Source organism: Vulpes lagopus, chromosome 9, assembly GCF_018345385.1.
Source record: "Vulpes lagopus strain Blue_001 chromosome 9, ASM1834538v1, whole genome shotgun sequence".
Lineage (NCBI taxonomy): Eukaryota > Metazoa > Chordata > Mammalia > Carnivora > Canidae > Vulpes > Vulpes lagopus.
Window position 1 is genome coordinate 34,970,426 of NC_054832.1, and position 15,237 is coordinate 34,985,662.

The 15,237-nt window shown below is 37.8% G+C and overlaps 1 protein-coding gene across 17 annotated transcripts in view; it reads left to right on the forward strand.

Annotated features, from left to right (window-relative positions):
• NCALD (neurocalcin delta) overlaps positions 1-15,237 on the forward strand; it is a 374,162-nt gene that overhangs the window by 288,772 nt on the left and 70,153 nt on the right. For 5 of the 17 annotated variants that reach the window (XM_041769146.1, XM_041769154.1, XM_041769139.1 and 2 more), the window contains exon 1: positions 2,559-2,737. The exons of the other annotated variants lie outside the window; for them this stretch is intronic. The gene's annotated coding sequence lies outside the window, so the exon portion shown is untranslated. Of the gene's footprint in view, positions 1-2,558; positions 2,738-15,237 lie in introns of those variants that run through there. 17 annotated transcript variants of the gene reach the window in all.

A 15,237-nucleotide genomic window follows, 5' to 3' on the forward strand; every position in this document is an offset into this window, starting at 1 on the left:
TAAAAGGCTGATTATAGTTGTCTACTCATGGCACATACCAACTGTTAATTCAGATGTGTGAGCCCAAGTCAGACTCCTTGTTTGGTATTTATCAGTTATTTCCAGCAAAGTGATCAAACTAATAATAGGCAGCCTTGACATTCATACAGCAAGTGAAAACTATGGTGTAGAACTATCTTTGAATGGGTATTTTTAAATTCAGTGAATCATTTTCACCTAAAAAAATGAGTTATCATTTAAAAAATAAAATGACACATATTCCCTCAATGTGGTGGGCTGTGATTGGAGAGTTTGTATTTCCTATGATATTTTCGACTACATTTGCATTAATTAGCCAAATCGGTAGAAACCTCAGCTCCAACTGAGATCATCCTCTCCATTTCACCCTTGCAGGTGACTGATAGCTTCTTTAGCTGTAAGAAGAATCTTTAATCCTGGGTAGTTTGCAAAGGGAAAATGAGTGATGACAGGTTGGAAGCATGCTATAGAAAGGATGATTTACATGCAGCCACTTTTCATTTTGAAGGTCAGTCCACTGATTATTTTAACTTATAATGAGTTTAAGCCCAAGTCAATATATAGTAAAGCATACCTATCATTTAAAAATGATAGAAAATTCAAAATGAAAAGATGTTAGTTTTTGCTAAATTTCAAACTAAATTTCAAATTAAAGCAAGCCCTGAATTTTAGACCTATTCAGAACTGAGAACTTCTTATTTCAGAGGACATCACCTTTTGGCAGAGCTTGGTACTGCAGCTTTACTCAGATGCTGGAGCTGCAGAAAGAGAACACGCTGCTCAGGCAGCCAAGGATCTGGAATCAGAAGGATCATAAAACAGGCAGCTCCGAGGACATGGGGCCCTGGAAAATCTGGAAAGACATGCTCTCTCTCTTCTCTTCCCATTCCACTCATTACTATGATGTGCATTTCTGAACAAAGACCCAGAACTATAACTGAAAAAAACTGCAAAATTGTGAATTGTGGCTGTTGCTGAAATCTGCCCCTGGTGAGACATCTCTTCCCAGTTAGATGGACATTGGGTTCAATTAACCACTTGTTCTTGTGCCCACAGGCAAATTCCCAACTGTCATGTCTCTGAAATCACTAAAGCACTGCAGCTTGATTTTACTTTTGCACTGCTACAGCTAATAGCTTCAGGAAAATAACTTTTCAAATATAAATTTATCTTTTCTTCCAGTTGGGGCTGGGACAGAAGTGAAAGAAAAGGAAGCTGGAATAGAAGGATTTTATAGCCACATTTTGGACATTAGTCTTTGTTCAACAAGAACCAATTTCTGACAATGAAGAAATTTCATTCTTTGAGAGTGGCACAAATGTAATCATGTAATCTGCTTAGGTGGTTTAGCTTCCATTTATATTTTGTAGTACTCCGGGAGCAACTCTTTTTTTTTTTTTTTTTTTTGTAAGAGCCAGAATGGAAATCCTTGTAACACTAGCATGGAAGGGTCCTTCAGGTTCTGAGAGTAATCTCCTTCCCTCTGCCTTTTAGCCCTTTTGCCCTTTGAATGAGTATATACATTTTCTGCATGTATTTTCCAGAGTGCTTTCCTGTGGACTTCATTTCACTTTGTTTAATTGGCTTTCTGTTAATTGAGAGGGAGGATGAAGTAGGAAATAAGCATGTGTGGTGAGTGAGAAATAAGCAGGGATTGTCCTAAAGGAAATGAAGCTGAATGTGCAGGACCGTCCCTCTATACTGCTGCTCTAGGCTTTCATGGCACTTTGTGTTTGTGGGGCATTACCCATTTACTCCGTGCTGAGCCCCAAAGGGCTGTGGAGGAGAGCATTCAGGAGGAGAGGATTTGGCACCTGTATGGTGACCTCAATGCAAGGGTCTAAAAGCATTTTAAATGTACTCACAAGGTGTTTTAATGTGGTACTGTTTTGCTACTTTGGTCATCATCCTTGCATGGACATTTTACAGTGCAGGACTCCGGAATTCATCAGCCAAGTTTCTCCCCTTGGTGTCAGAGTCCTTAGATTCTCTCATCCGACCCTGGGCCTGGGCCACTACCCTCATGTTTCTTGTATTTCTTTCCATCACTAGCATGGCCTCAGAACATCAATGTGGATTCTTATGGGGTTTTTTGACGATATCTTTTCTTCCAGTTCCTCTTGAGTTTCTGTTTTTATCCATTTGCTTACAGATAGCTTTAATTAGCTCAGAAAACTTCCCCCAGAATTTTTCAGTTTCTTTCCTTCTGTTCTGGAGGGAGAGAGACACGCTTCATGCTGGTGATAAGGAGACCGGTGGGAACTTACTTAGGGTGGCATGCATTTTCCTGCGAGGAACTAGAAGGAACAGACACCAGTCTTCAAGAGGAGAGTTGTAGGCATGCTTGAGTCACAACTTCGGAGGCTGAGGTTGTCGGGGAGGTGTCCGTGAGGATTGTGGGGTGCGTGTGTGTACACACACATCCCCTACAGTGACAGATGACCTATTGAAATAATTTCAGAGCTGTTCTCTGGTTGCTACGACAACCAATGCTCTCTTGGCTTTCATCTGGCCATGTGACAGGGACTTTGACGTCAGCTGGAGGCAGACTCTGTGGCTGAGTCCACACAGTCAAAGGCCCGGGAGAAGCTGGTGGATGCGGCCGCGCCTCCTGCCGCTGCTCTGCGCCTGCTCTGCTCCTGCTTCTGCTCTGCCCGCCGCCGCCGCCTCCCGGGGCGCAGAGCATGGACTGTTAAATCCTGCGCTTCTTTTGTGTGAGGTAATTAGTCGGCTTTACGTACAATAGTTAGATGTTTTATAGATTATTGCGGTTTTCCCCTCACTTTTACCTCCTGCAAGTTTGTCTTCATGAGCAATTATTGTTGTACCAGGGGGAAAAAAATGTGAAGCAGATTCTAGTTGCTAATTTTGTGCGGAGTCTCTGGAATTTGGTTAAATTTGGATTAATGTTCTCTAAAGTAAAGTTAAAATATAATCACCCTTCTTGCTCAACATTTGCTAACATGACATTATTCAGAGATACGGATTTTGCAGCTTGAGCCAAATATTCCCCGTTGAATTCCAGGAATCCTCCCTTCAGCCTTGTTTTGGGTTTCAAGACTCCAGCATAGTCTTGCAATATGTTGCTAACTGTTTTGTGTTTTTTTAAATTGTTACCCATTCTGAATCAGCCTAGAATAGTTTGGAATTTGGTTTCTATCTTGCTTGCAACATGCATAATTAGCAACAATAGACGCAGGGGGGAAAGAACATTATACTTTGAAACAAAAGTTGGGTTTTTTTCTTGTAAATAGGGTATTCTGAATATACCAGGGAAACTGTCAACAGCTTCCTGTTTAGAGAAAAATAATCTAGAATATGCCGAAGAAGTTGGGGTGGAACCTCTTATGTATGTGTGCATGCAGTTGCTTTTTGGTTGTTAAAGCAAAGTGCACATTGTCAGTATCTTCCTCTGCAAATTCAGCAGTGGAAGAGAATGGCATTGGATAGTCTTCACCGAGGAGTCATGTAAGCTGTTCTTCTATTTAAGAACTGAAATATTGCCCACAGAAGGAAATGATAGCACTAAAACTGCATTATCATTGGTAGATGTTATTTTAATTCAAATACAGATATAGTCACTAATATTTGCTCTCAATTTTGAATGAATAATTTGATGACTGTGATTAATAAGGCCTTTATCTCCTTATTCCTATTGCAGTATACAATGCAAATTGTTTTATTTGCCTTTTTATAGTTCATTTTTTCCCCAAGTTTATTAATTTTGGATTTTCTATCATTGCACGCAGATTGAATGATTTTGTAGCTTGTAATTCAAAGAAAACCCCTGGCATTTAAGTTAATCAAAGCCTGCCTTTATAACCAGGTTTCTAAATCTTACAAATTCAACAGGAAAAATAGGCAAATTTTAGGGCAGCACATGTAATGTACCTATTATTTTGTTGGATAGAAAATAATGGTTTAACTGTGTATATGAATAATATATATTTTGTGATATATGTATTATATTTCAATGTAATACAAGAATATATTGTTGTTATTTTTTATATTCTTTATTAGTTTTAAAATTCTGATTGCATTTTTTTTTTGGAGATGAGAATTTTGAACAGTATTTGGTTTCAGTGATAAGTGAATAACTGAGTGCATTAATAATTTTTCAGTAGCTTTCAATGACTGAATATTCATTGAACTGACTGGCATTTGATAAGTCTATTTTGGGTCAGAGTCCTCATGGAGGATTTTCCAAAAAGTCTAATGTGCTTACAGTCCAGGCGTATCTACTGAGGCATCATCTCGTCATTTAATTTATCTCATAATTACACTAACTCAGAGGCCACACTCTTAACACCCCCTAGAAATATGTTAATTGATTTTTAACATTTTAAATAAGCATGAACAGAACTAGTAGCATGTCATTTAAAAATACTATCTTTGATGGAGTACTTTGATGTTTGCTTCTTTTATGAAAAATAAGTAATTGTCATTATAGTTTAAATAGCAAAGATTTCTTTTTATCTCCCTTTATGATGTTTTAAATGAAAGTTCTTAAATGACTATTTCAATGCCCTTATAAAATACACTGGATTTCAGCAGTGTGGCATATAAGAGAACAAGTCTGTTGATGGCAAAATGTCATGATAAAGTTTATCACTAGGAGAGAAACCTATGCCATGACCTCAGAGATACTCGGGAATCTACAGGTTTTTTCTTGTGGCAAAATGAAAAAAAAAAATTACTCTCATCACAGTCATCTACTTAAAGCAGTGAGACTGTGCTGATTTCAAGGTCAAGTTTGTTTCAGCTTCAAAAGATAGCAAAGAATGATTTGCATTGAAATCTGGTTGTTCTTTGTGTACAGTTTCGGGCTGTTGTTGTTGTTGTTGTTGTTGTTTTTTTTTTTTTAACATTTTTGGTGTCATGGGCTTCTTTGGCAACCTGGAAAGCCTATAGACTTCTCAGAATGATGCTTTTAAATGTTAACTTATTCTTAAATAATACAAGCTAGCAGCAGGTATAGCTATCATAATTTTGAAGTAGTAATGAGTGTAAAAGATATTTCAGAATATCTATACTGACTATAACGTGATGTGAGAATATCCATGATTTCTCTTGGTGACAAAATCACAGGTACTGTGGTTTGTAGCCTACATTTTAATTAAAAGAAATGCTAAATTTCAGTTTGAGACTGATGAAACTCAAAGTGTAATGTTTTTCCCATCTGAGTTCTTGGATCCTCTTGAATTCTATCCACCCCTGAGTTAAATGATATGTGAGCAAGTGATGCCAAAAGGTCTCAGAACTGCATCAGACAAAACACACACCACCATTTCCACATTCAGTTACACATCTGATTTTATTCTGTAAAGGTGTGAATTTCACAGTATTCTCAAATTTCTGTGTGAAAAGGGATCATATATCCAGACAGCTACCAAACTAGAACTTTTGTTTATTTTCCAATCCATAGGCATTCTTATGTTACATGGATTGGGAAACTCTTACCTCATTAGATAGGAGTGAAGAGGAAAGACTCATAGTGTTAATGCAAGTTATTCAAGTTAAAACCATGGACCACAGAAGTAAGACTAAAGCTAGTTACAGAACAGCCTTTATTCACTCAGGGAAAATAAGCTAGTAGTACTCAGATGAAGAACACAGGATGTTATGTGAGGTCATTAGAGAGCTTATGTAACTTTCTAGTGTAACATAAAGCACATACTTGTGTGAATCTGTAAGTTGGGTACTCAGAATAGAACCTGCTAGTTTATCTACCAGAAGTCTCCAGGATGGATCACATTCAAAATGAAATGCGAATTAGAGACACTTTCCAAGTAATTTGAACTCAGAATCATATTTTACTTATTGTATATTTAAGAACATTACAGGAGGTATTAATATTATGGTTTAGCATGACTATATAAGCAATTGTCTCATTCTCACGTCACTTTGAATTTGCAGAAAATATTGCCTGATTTTCTTCTCCGACCAACTAGGTAGCTTTGCAGTTGGTTGGCTGATGTCATGTATCATTACCTTTCCAGCTCTGCCTTTAGATTGTCCAAAGCCACTCTTTCTATTACATCAGCATCTCCCATCTCAGCGTCAGAGAATTGGAGCTGTGACATTTTGTACAAGCTGTTATCTAAACTCAATCCAAATCCCTAACATTTGAAATGGAAGCTTAGCAATTTGCCTTCATGTGTTCTTGGGAAATTATGAAAGATGATTTTTCTCAAACATTTTTTATTCATTGGACAAGAAAGGAACACCTCTTGGGGGTCTTTGAGTCTCTGAGGCAACTTAACAAAGAAACTTAGAAAAAGTCTAAAATCTCTGACTTCCAGCTGTATTGTTTGCTTCTTTGATGGCAGGTGTTTGAAATTTTAAGTTCAGAAAGGAATGTGCCATTACTCTTCATGAAATCAACTGTTATTTGAATGGTGCCCCATGATGGAAATCCAACTAGAAATAGCATTCCAAAATATAGTATTTTTTATTGTCTCCAGAAGTGATGCCATAAAAGTTAGTGCTCATTAAGACTTTGATATAAAAATTATATGATAAATATTTAAATTCACTGGAGCCATGTTCTTCAAACTAAAGACGGCCTGTTCTTTTTATCTCTTCGGTGAACCTTAGTTTTTTGGGACATATTTCTATAAATGCCTTTAATTAGAGACACAGCATCTCTTTAAAATCTAGTTTACACTCATGTAAAACATACTTAGTGAATATTAAAGTTCTATATTTGATTTGCAGGAAAGTAATCTCTAATTGGAATGATATTCAGCTGCTGCTTATCCTAATATAAGGATCGTTCATATTTTCTGAATTCTGTTTCAGTGACTGCAGGAAAACCAAAGGCTGCATATTGCTTTTATGCAGGGATGAATCTTTTAAAGGATGATTCTAGATTTTCTTTACTTTTATGAATTTAAACCCTATCCATCAGAGGCAAATGTTGAGAAGTGTTATATTCTTTGGCTATCTGCTCAGCTCACTCCCACAGACTTTCATGTGATTCATACAACTAAAACCACAACCAATTTTGTGACCATATTTACACCATCCTCAGAGATGAAAAATAGCATCCTACAAAAGTTATCCCATCCTCCTCCTTCCCAGGCATTAGGTGCCACAGGAGGCAAGCATTTATTTATTTTATTTATTTATTTATTTATTTATTTATTTATTTATTTATTTATTTATTTATGATAGTCACAGAGAGAGAGAGAGAGGCAGAGACAGGCAGAGGGAGAAGCAGGCTCCATGCACCGGGAGCCTGATGTGGGATTCGATCCCGGGTCTCCAGGATCGCGCCCTGGGCCAAAGGCAGGCGCCAAACCGCTGCGCCACCCAGGGATCCCCAAGCATTTATTAATTGGTACTGCATCCACAGTATTATAGGAAGCACTTTGGGCCCCTCCCTCACACAGTCTTTGAGTGATGTATGCCACTGGCATAAAGAACTCAGATTACTTTATGGACTTCTCATTTTTGTTTCCTTGAGCTTTTATTCAAACATTCAGTCTTTCATACATTCAACAGGTTTTGCATGCCTACTGTGTGCCAGGCATTATCTTAGACACCGGGATACTATGGTGAAGAAGACAGGCAAGGTCCCTAACATCGTGGAACTTATAGTCCACTTTTAGGGAACCTATATATATCAACAGACAAACTTTCTTCCTAATGGCCATGCTGACCAGTGTAGTCAAAGCAGAGAATTATCTTTAAAAACAAACAAGCAAACAAACATCAAAACAAAAGAGACAAGCAAACAACTGGAAGCCATTAGATTTTATACCTGAGTTAAACCTTAGAAGAGGCATTCTTCAGCTGGTGAACAGCCAACCTAATTTGTAAGCAATCTGTTCATATCAGTGTTCAGTATTCCAGATCAGTATTCCCAGCCCTATTCTCAGTGGGCCAAAGGCTATCTGTCTTCTAATTCAGAAGAAAATGAGACTGGTACTAACTGACCTAAAGAATGATTATCTTTTAGGCAAATATGCTGTATTATGCAAATAACAAGAGCCATTTTAAGAAAGGAATCCTTAAGTTAGTGGTGCCCAAATGCTGTGACCCTTGAACAACATGGGGGCTAGGGGTGCCAACCTCCCCTGAAGTCAAAAATCCAAATATAACTTTTGACTCCCCCAAAACTTAACTGCTAATACCCTAAATTGACCAGAAGTCTCACCAATAGTATAAACAATTAGCATATGTATTTTTTAGTGTATTTTTATAATAAAGTAACCTAGAGAAAAGAAAATCATAAGGAAAATGGTTACAGTACTATACTGTATTTATTAGAAAAAAAGATACATGTGTATGGGATGCCTGGGTGGCTCAATGGTGAGCATCTGCCTTTGGCTCAGGGTGTGATCCAGGACTGGGGATTGAGTCCCACATCAGGCTCCCTGCAGGGAGCCTGCTTCTCCCTCTGCCTATGTCTCTGCCTCTCTCCCTCTCACGAATAAATAAATAAGTCTTTAAAAAAAAATACATGTATAACTGGACCCCTACACAGTTCAAACCCAGGTTCTTCAAGGGTCAACTCTATCTTATCTTCCCTGTACTAATCCAGTCAAGAAAAGCTTACTGCTATAATAAACAATCCCAATGGCATAATGCCATTCATTTTTCATTCACCTGCAAATCAGATTTAGGAGAAAGGTTTTTTTTTTTTTTTTTTTTTTTTTTTAAGATTTATTTACTTGGGAGAGACAGAGAGAAAACATGAGTGGGGGAGGGGCAGAGGGAGAGGGAGAGAATCTCAAGCAGACTCCCCACTGAGCATGGAGCCAGGTCTGGAGCTCCATCTCACAACCTCGAGGTTAGGACCTGAGCCAAAATCAAGAATCGGATGCTTAACTAACTGAGCCATCCAGGTACCCCTAGGAGAAACAGTTTATTCCACACAGTTATCCAAGAATTCAGTCTTCTATTTAGTTAAAATAATCTGGGGAAAATCCTACATCTATCACTTGCAGATGTTACTTTGGGCAAGTTATCAAAGTCACAGTTTTCCAGTCACCTGGATAATATTAGTGCCTACCTTATTGGTTTTTAAGTCAACTTAATTGGCTTAGTAAGTGACAGGTATTAGGTATTCAATAATGTGAACTGTCATCATTATTTTCTACCTCTGGTAGTGCTGCCACTACCACCATTTCCCTAGAAACCATGAAGTACCACTGCCCGAGGTGGGGTGGGTGTCTCCCTGGTATTATGATAGTAGCTAACATATAGGGAGCTAGATAGACTTCTAAGCTCTTTTCAAAATAGTTTTTCTTCACAGCATCCCAATTATATAATTGAGGAAACTGAGACACAGAGAGCTTCAACAAACTGCCCAGTGTTACACAAGAATATATAACAGAGTTCTAGGTATCTGGCCCTAGAGTCCTGGCTCTTTATTCACTGTGCTATATTGCCTTTCAAGCTGGAATACATTTTATTTTCCCTATAGGTAACATGTGATAGCAGATTGTACTCTCCAAAATTGGCCATATAATTATATCTACTTCCACGTACTCTTCTAGAATCTTGGCACTCAACATAAAGAGCTGGAATCTGTTGGCCTCTCCTTGAACCTACATGGGCTTATGATTGGTCTAACTGGTAGAGCACAGTGGAAACAATGGTAGGTGACTTCCAAGGTTGGATCATCAAAAGATGCAATTTCTTTGTCTCTGAGGTATTCTTTGTATCTCTCACACATAACATTTGCTCTTGGAAATCAGCTGCCATGTCGTAAGGGAGCCCAGACCAATACGGAGAGGCCATGTGTGTTTCAGCCAACACCTCCAGCTTAGACCCTAACGAATAGCCAGCACCAACCACCACCAGATCTATGAGTGGGCAAGCTTTCATAGGAATCCAGGCCCTGGCTCTTAGGTCCCCCTATTCCCCCTATTCCTCCTGATACCAAGTGAACCAGAGATGAGCTATCCCTGCTGAACCCTAAATTGCAGATTCATGAACAAAATAAAAATTATTGTTGTTTTAAGTCCACAAATTTTGGTATTATCTCTTAAGCAGCCAGAGTAACTGGAACATTAAGGGTAATTAGATGTGACTAAAATACCTGTATAAGGGACTAAACTTCAGGTACATAGAACTTAAGTAGGTTTTTATGATTTGGGATAAGTACCTAACCTAATTAAAAGAATTTCTAGAGGAAAATGTATTTGAGTTACCAAATTACAAATGAGCATTAAGTACATACCTTGACTGTAAATTCAGAACAGTGTCCTACATACTAATGCTTTTGCTGGTTCCAGAAGAACAGAACTGGACTGTATGCCTTAGAAAAATCTCCCTCATTGCTTCTGCTGCCTGAGACCCTTTCTGACAGACAGTCTGTGTGGACAGCAGTACTGATGCCATTTTTCCCTTGGTCCTTAGTCCTTCTTATCTGCTTTTGTCTCCCTTGCTCACACCTACTCTGTCTAATCTACTGCCTAGTTTTCTATTGTTAGACCCTGCTGTCTTCTTGACACTCTCTTTTGGCTCATTTCCAATGCCTCTAAGCCTATTTTTCTGCTCTAATGGTTTACAGTAAAGTTAGGGAATTCCTCTTGGCCAGGTAAGATTTAGCTCATTCAGCAAAGTCTTCTTACAAAGCTGCCAAAATGGCAACTGTCCCATTGGCTTGTGGCTCCATGTGTTGGTCAAACTTAGCACTTGGAGTACTGAGAAATGTAGCCCTTACATCCTCACTCAAAGAGACACTGCTGGGATGCCTGGGTGGCTCAGCCGTTGAGCATCTGCCTTCGGCTCAGGGTGTGATCCCAGGATCTGGGATCAAGTTCCTCATCGGGCTCCTTGCAGGGAGCCTGCTTCTCCTTCTGCCTGCATCTCTGCCTCTCCCTGTGTGTCTCTCATAAAGAAATAAAAAAATCTTTTAAAAAAAGAGAGACACTGCTCTCTTCTGCTGCAGAGAAACCAATACCTGTTTTTTTCTTCTCGCTTACTTAAATGTCACCCTATCCTGATGGTTTTCTAACCTTCCTTTTAGAAGGTTAATTGGTTTTTTCACTCATTCATGTATTCATTCAATACAGAATTAATAAATTCTATATAGTGGCCCTGTTGTTCTCCACCTATGGAAAGATTTTCTGTGTCCAAGGACTGGTAAGGTGCCTCCAGTTGTCTCTCATTTGCTTACCACTGATACCAGGCAGATGTGGTCCAATGATCCAACTGTTTCAATAATCAACACATGTCCCACTTTGTTCAAGATGTTCTAGCTAAGTAGGATACATCAAGCATAATACAGGACCAGCTAGTTTTTGAAAAGGTTATAGTCCAACTGGGGAGGCTGGACAGCATACGCATCTGAAATTGAAGAAGCTGTGTCTTGGTTACAACCTCTCATAATGCCCCAGGTAGTGCTCAGCACATTGTATCTACTCATTAAATCTTTGGTAAGTGACTAATGAATAGATTAACCCTAGAAGGATATTGAGAGGCATCTTCCTTTAGGAAGGAATTAAGCTTTGAACTGAATCTTAAAGGATGGAGAATATTTGGCATGACCACAGAAGTGAAAGGATCATCCATGAGTAACAAACAGCATGGGTAATAGGAATTGACACCCATCTGGGATTGAGAAAACATTTGGGAAAAGGAAAAAAAAACAACCATGTAATACCTAAGGTGGGTCTGTGGGGATCTAGAATTTATTAATTTAAGGTAAGCTGGATTTGATCAGATAGATAACAGGAAGCTAAGTGAAAGTTTGGGAAGAGGTAAGTGATGTACGTGTCAAATAGAGTTATACTATTTTAATAACCCTGTTTACTTTTGCTTCATACAGCTTATTTTAAAATCCCAAATATGTGTTAAGTGCTTCCTTTTTCTCATAGAAAAGTTGTAACTGGGGGATCCCTGGGTGGCACAGCAGTTTGGCGCCTGCCTTTGGCCCAGGGAGCGATTCTGGAGACCCAGGATCGAATCCCACATCGGGCTCCCAGTGCAGGGAGCCTGCTTCTCTCTGCCTATGTCTCTGCCTCTCTCTCTCTCTCTGTGACTATCATAAATAAATAAAATTAAAAATAAAAAAAAGGAAACCAAGTTGGATTCCTTAAAAAAAAAGAAAAAGAAAAGTTGTAACTTTTTAAACTAAAAAAATGTGAGTTATCTTTTACCCTCAATGCTGCGAGAGTGGCCCTTTTAACTTTAGCCAGGCTATATCTGTAGGGAGAGCTATGTAACTTCATAGTTTTAAGACTATAATCTGTTTTTAGCAAAGTCATATTATACATAAAACCCAAGCCAGCCGAAAAATTGAAGCCTTCCTAACATTTTCCATAGAATTATACTATAGTGATCATTGATATTCATAATGAAACCCCTAGGATATTGCACCATTATTCTGATGCCTTTAATGAGTCATCAATGAAAGACTAAATTATAGTCAGTGATGTTTTAGTTGTAAGTACATTTCTTTTTTTTTTTTTTTTTAAGATTTTATTTATTTAACCTGAGAGACACAGAGAGAGAGAGACAGAGAGAGAGGCAGAGACACAGGCAGAGGGAGAAGCAGGCTCCACGCAGGGAGCCCAATGTGGGACTGGATCCTGGATCTCCAGAATCACACCCTGGGCGGAAGGCGGCGCTAAACCGCTGAGCCACCCGGGCTGCCCAGTACATTTCATTATATCTAATCTTTGAAAATTGGCCATCAGTGTATGTGTTTAGCAACTATCAGAATGGTTTCTTGTTTTTGGTTTTTTTAAGTAGGCTTTATGCAACGTGGGGCTCAAACTCCCTGAGATCAAGAGTCCCATGCTCTACCGACTGAGCCAGCCAGGTGCTCCACTATCAGAATGTTCTTAATCAGAGTATCACAATCTCAAGAAAAATATTGTAAATTATACATACAGATGTGTGTAGAATATATATTTTTTAGTGTATGTATATTAGTATGTATTATATATGTATATATTTGTATAATATATATATTTATACACACACAATAAAAGAGTAACAAAAACATCATTTGTTAATCCTTCTAGTGAAATGTGAATTCACATATTGATATTGGTTATAAGTTTGCCTCTGCCCCCTGTAGGTTAGTACTGTCCCTAAGGTCCAGTGCCTGCCAGGAATTGAATCTGTGATATAGTTGTTAAGTCTCCAATCAAATACAGATTTTATTTTATTTTATTTATTTATTTTTAAATACAGATTTTAAACCAGTTGAGGACAGAGAGTAGATTATCTCCACCTCCGACAGAGAGTAAAGTCTATGCTTTACGTTTACACAACATGACTCGCCACTGCTGCTAGCGACTGTGCACATTTGGAAGTCAATTCTGTTTACTGAGCCCATTACACACATTAATGCTTCTTGCTACCTCCTGGCTATTCGGCAGTGAATGGCCACGGAACATTTGGTGATCCCTGAACTCTCTTCCAAGGCCAATTGCTGGGGGCAGTTAACTCAAACCATTCACTCTCTTGAGGATTTTCTTTATAGGGAAACTGAGCAGAAGTTTAACTGCAAGTTATAGTTTTCATGAAATTATTTTCTGGCATATCCAGAAGTTGTTTACACAAAATAGAAGCTATTTAAGAAAGAGGCAACCTCTGGTCCAAATTTCATTTTGTAAAATAACTATCATTAAAATCTGCTAAATTTGGGTACCTGAGTGGCTCAGATCCTGGGGTCTTGGGATCAAGTCTCACATCTGGCTTCCCACAGGGAGCCTACTTTTCCCTCTGCCTGTGTCTCTGCCTCTCACTCTGTGTCTCTCAGGAATAAATAAATAAAAATTTTTCAAAAATCTTCTATATTCATCTCCAAAAATGTTAGCCAACTTCCAACTTTAAAAGCCCAATCCATTGTTCTTCAGAAAAGAGTTGACTTCTTCCTCTGGCCCTCAAAACAGCCTCACAGTTAATACCAAGACTGACCCAGATGGCTTACTGCTCTGTCAGCATCCCTCCCAGGAGGATTACTTTGTTAAAATCACAAAGGGTCTTGTAAAAGGTACAAAACTTAGTTGTGTTACAGGTTGACAAAAATATACTAATCTATAAAAATATACTGTTAAAAAAAAAAAAGGAAAGGTCTCACTGAAATCACATTAAATCATGTCTGGGTTTAAGAAACAGGGAATTTTTTATTGTGGTAAAATACACATAACAAAAATGAACCTAAAAATTTCAACAGTTTTAAGTGTATAATTCAGTGACATTAAACACATTCATGTTGTGCAACCATGAACACCATACCTCTCCAGCAATTTTCATCTTCCCAAATTGAAGTTCTGTACCCATTATACACTAACTCCCCACCTCCCCACATCCCAGGCCTTGCTAATGACCATTTAACTTTCTTTAAGAGGTACATTTTAAGGAAGTTTGAAATAAACCTATAATTTTTCTTTCCCTTGTATACACTCTTCAATTAGTAAAATCTCTGTTAAAAGTCCCCAAATAACTGGAAGATTCTTAGGTTTACAAGTGGGCAAAGTTTATGCAGAGTTCCATGATGTAGAGGTTTCAGTTATACAGTGGAGACGATGGATTGAAACCTCTTTTCCAAACCACCTATTTAAATCCTATTCAGTACCATTTTTGCATAATTATTCGGCTCACCACTTTGATTATCAATAATAAAATCATTTAACCTGAGACTTTCTGGTCCCAGTGATCTACTCAAATAGTCTTATATTAGCCTTCTACTAATGCTCATTTTAAGTAACTTAAGTATAGAATAATACATGTTTATGATAAAACATTTGGACAATATAAAAGAACATAAAGAAAGAAATCCTCTCAATATTCTACTGCCTAAAGTAGCCACAATTAATATTTTCAAGTTAAAAAGCATTATAATTCATTTTACTTTATTTTAACAGAAGAAAAAGAACTCTGAAATAAACTTGAGGATTTGAACTTCAGATGATTTCTTTAAAGCAGGAATTATTGGATTCTAATGAAATTGAATTAAAAATTTAAAATTAAAAATTTTAAATCAATCAAACAGAAAGAGATTGTGGAATCAACATTTCTTAAAAACTAATTGTTTCTTAATGGGTATATAGGTTTATATTTTCAGTTAGTTAAAACTTAGTTAACCATCTCATGAAGATCTGAAAAAACCATAGATAATCAAACAAAAATACCTTTGGGGAAATAAAATGTTTTTAACCAGAGTTCAAAACTTAATTTCACCCTTAGGGATATTCTCCTGAAAAAAAAAAAAAAAAACTAGATAAAAAGCATAATCTATAAGAAACA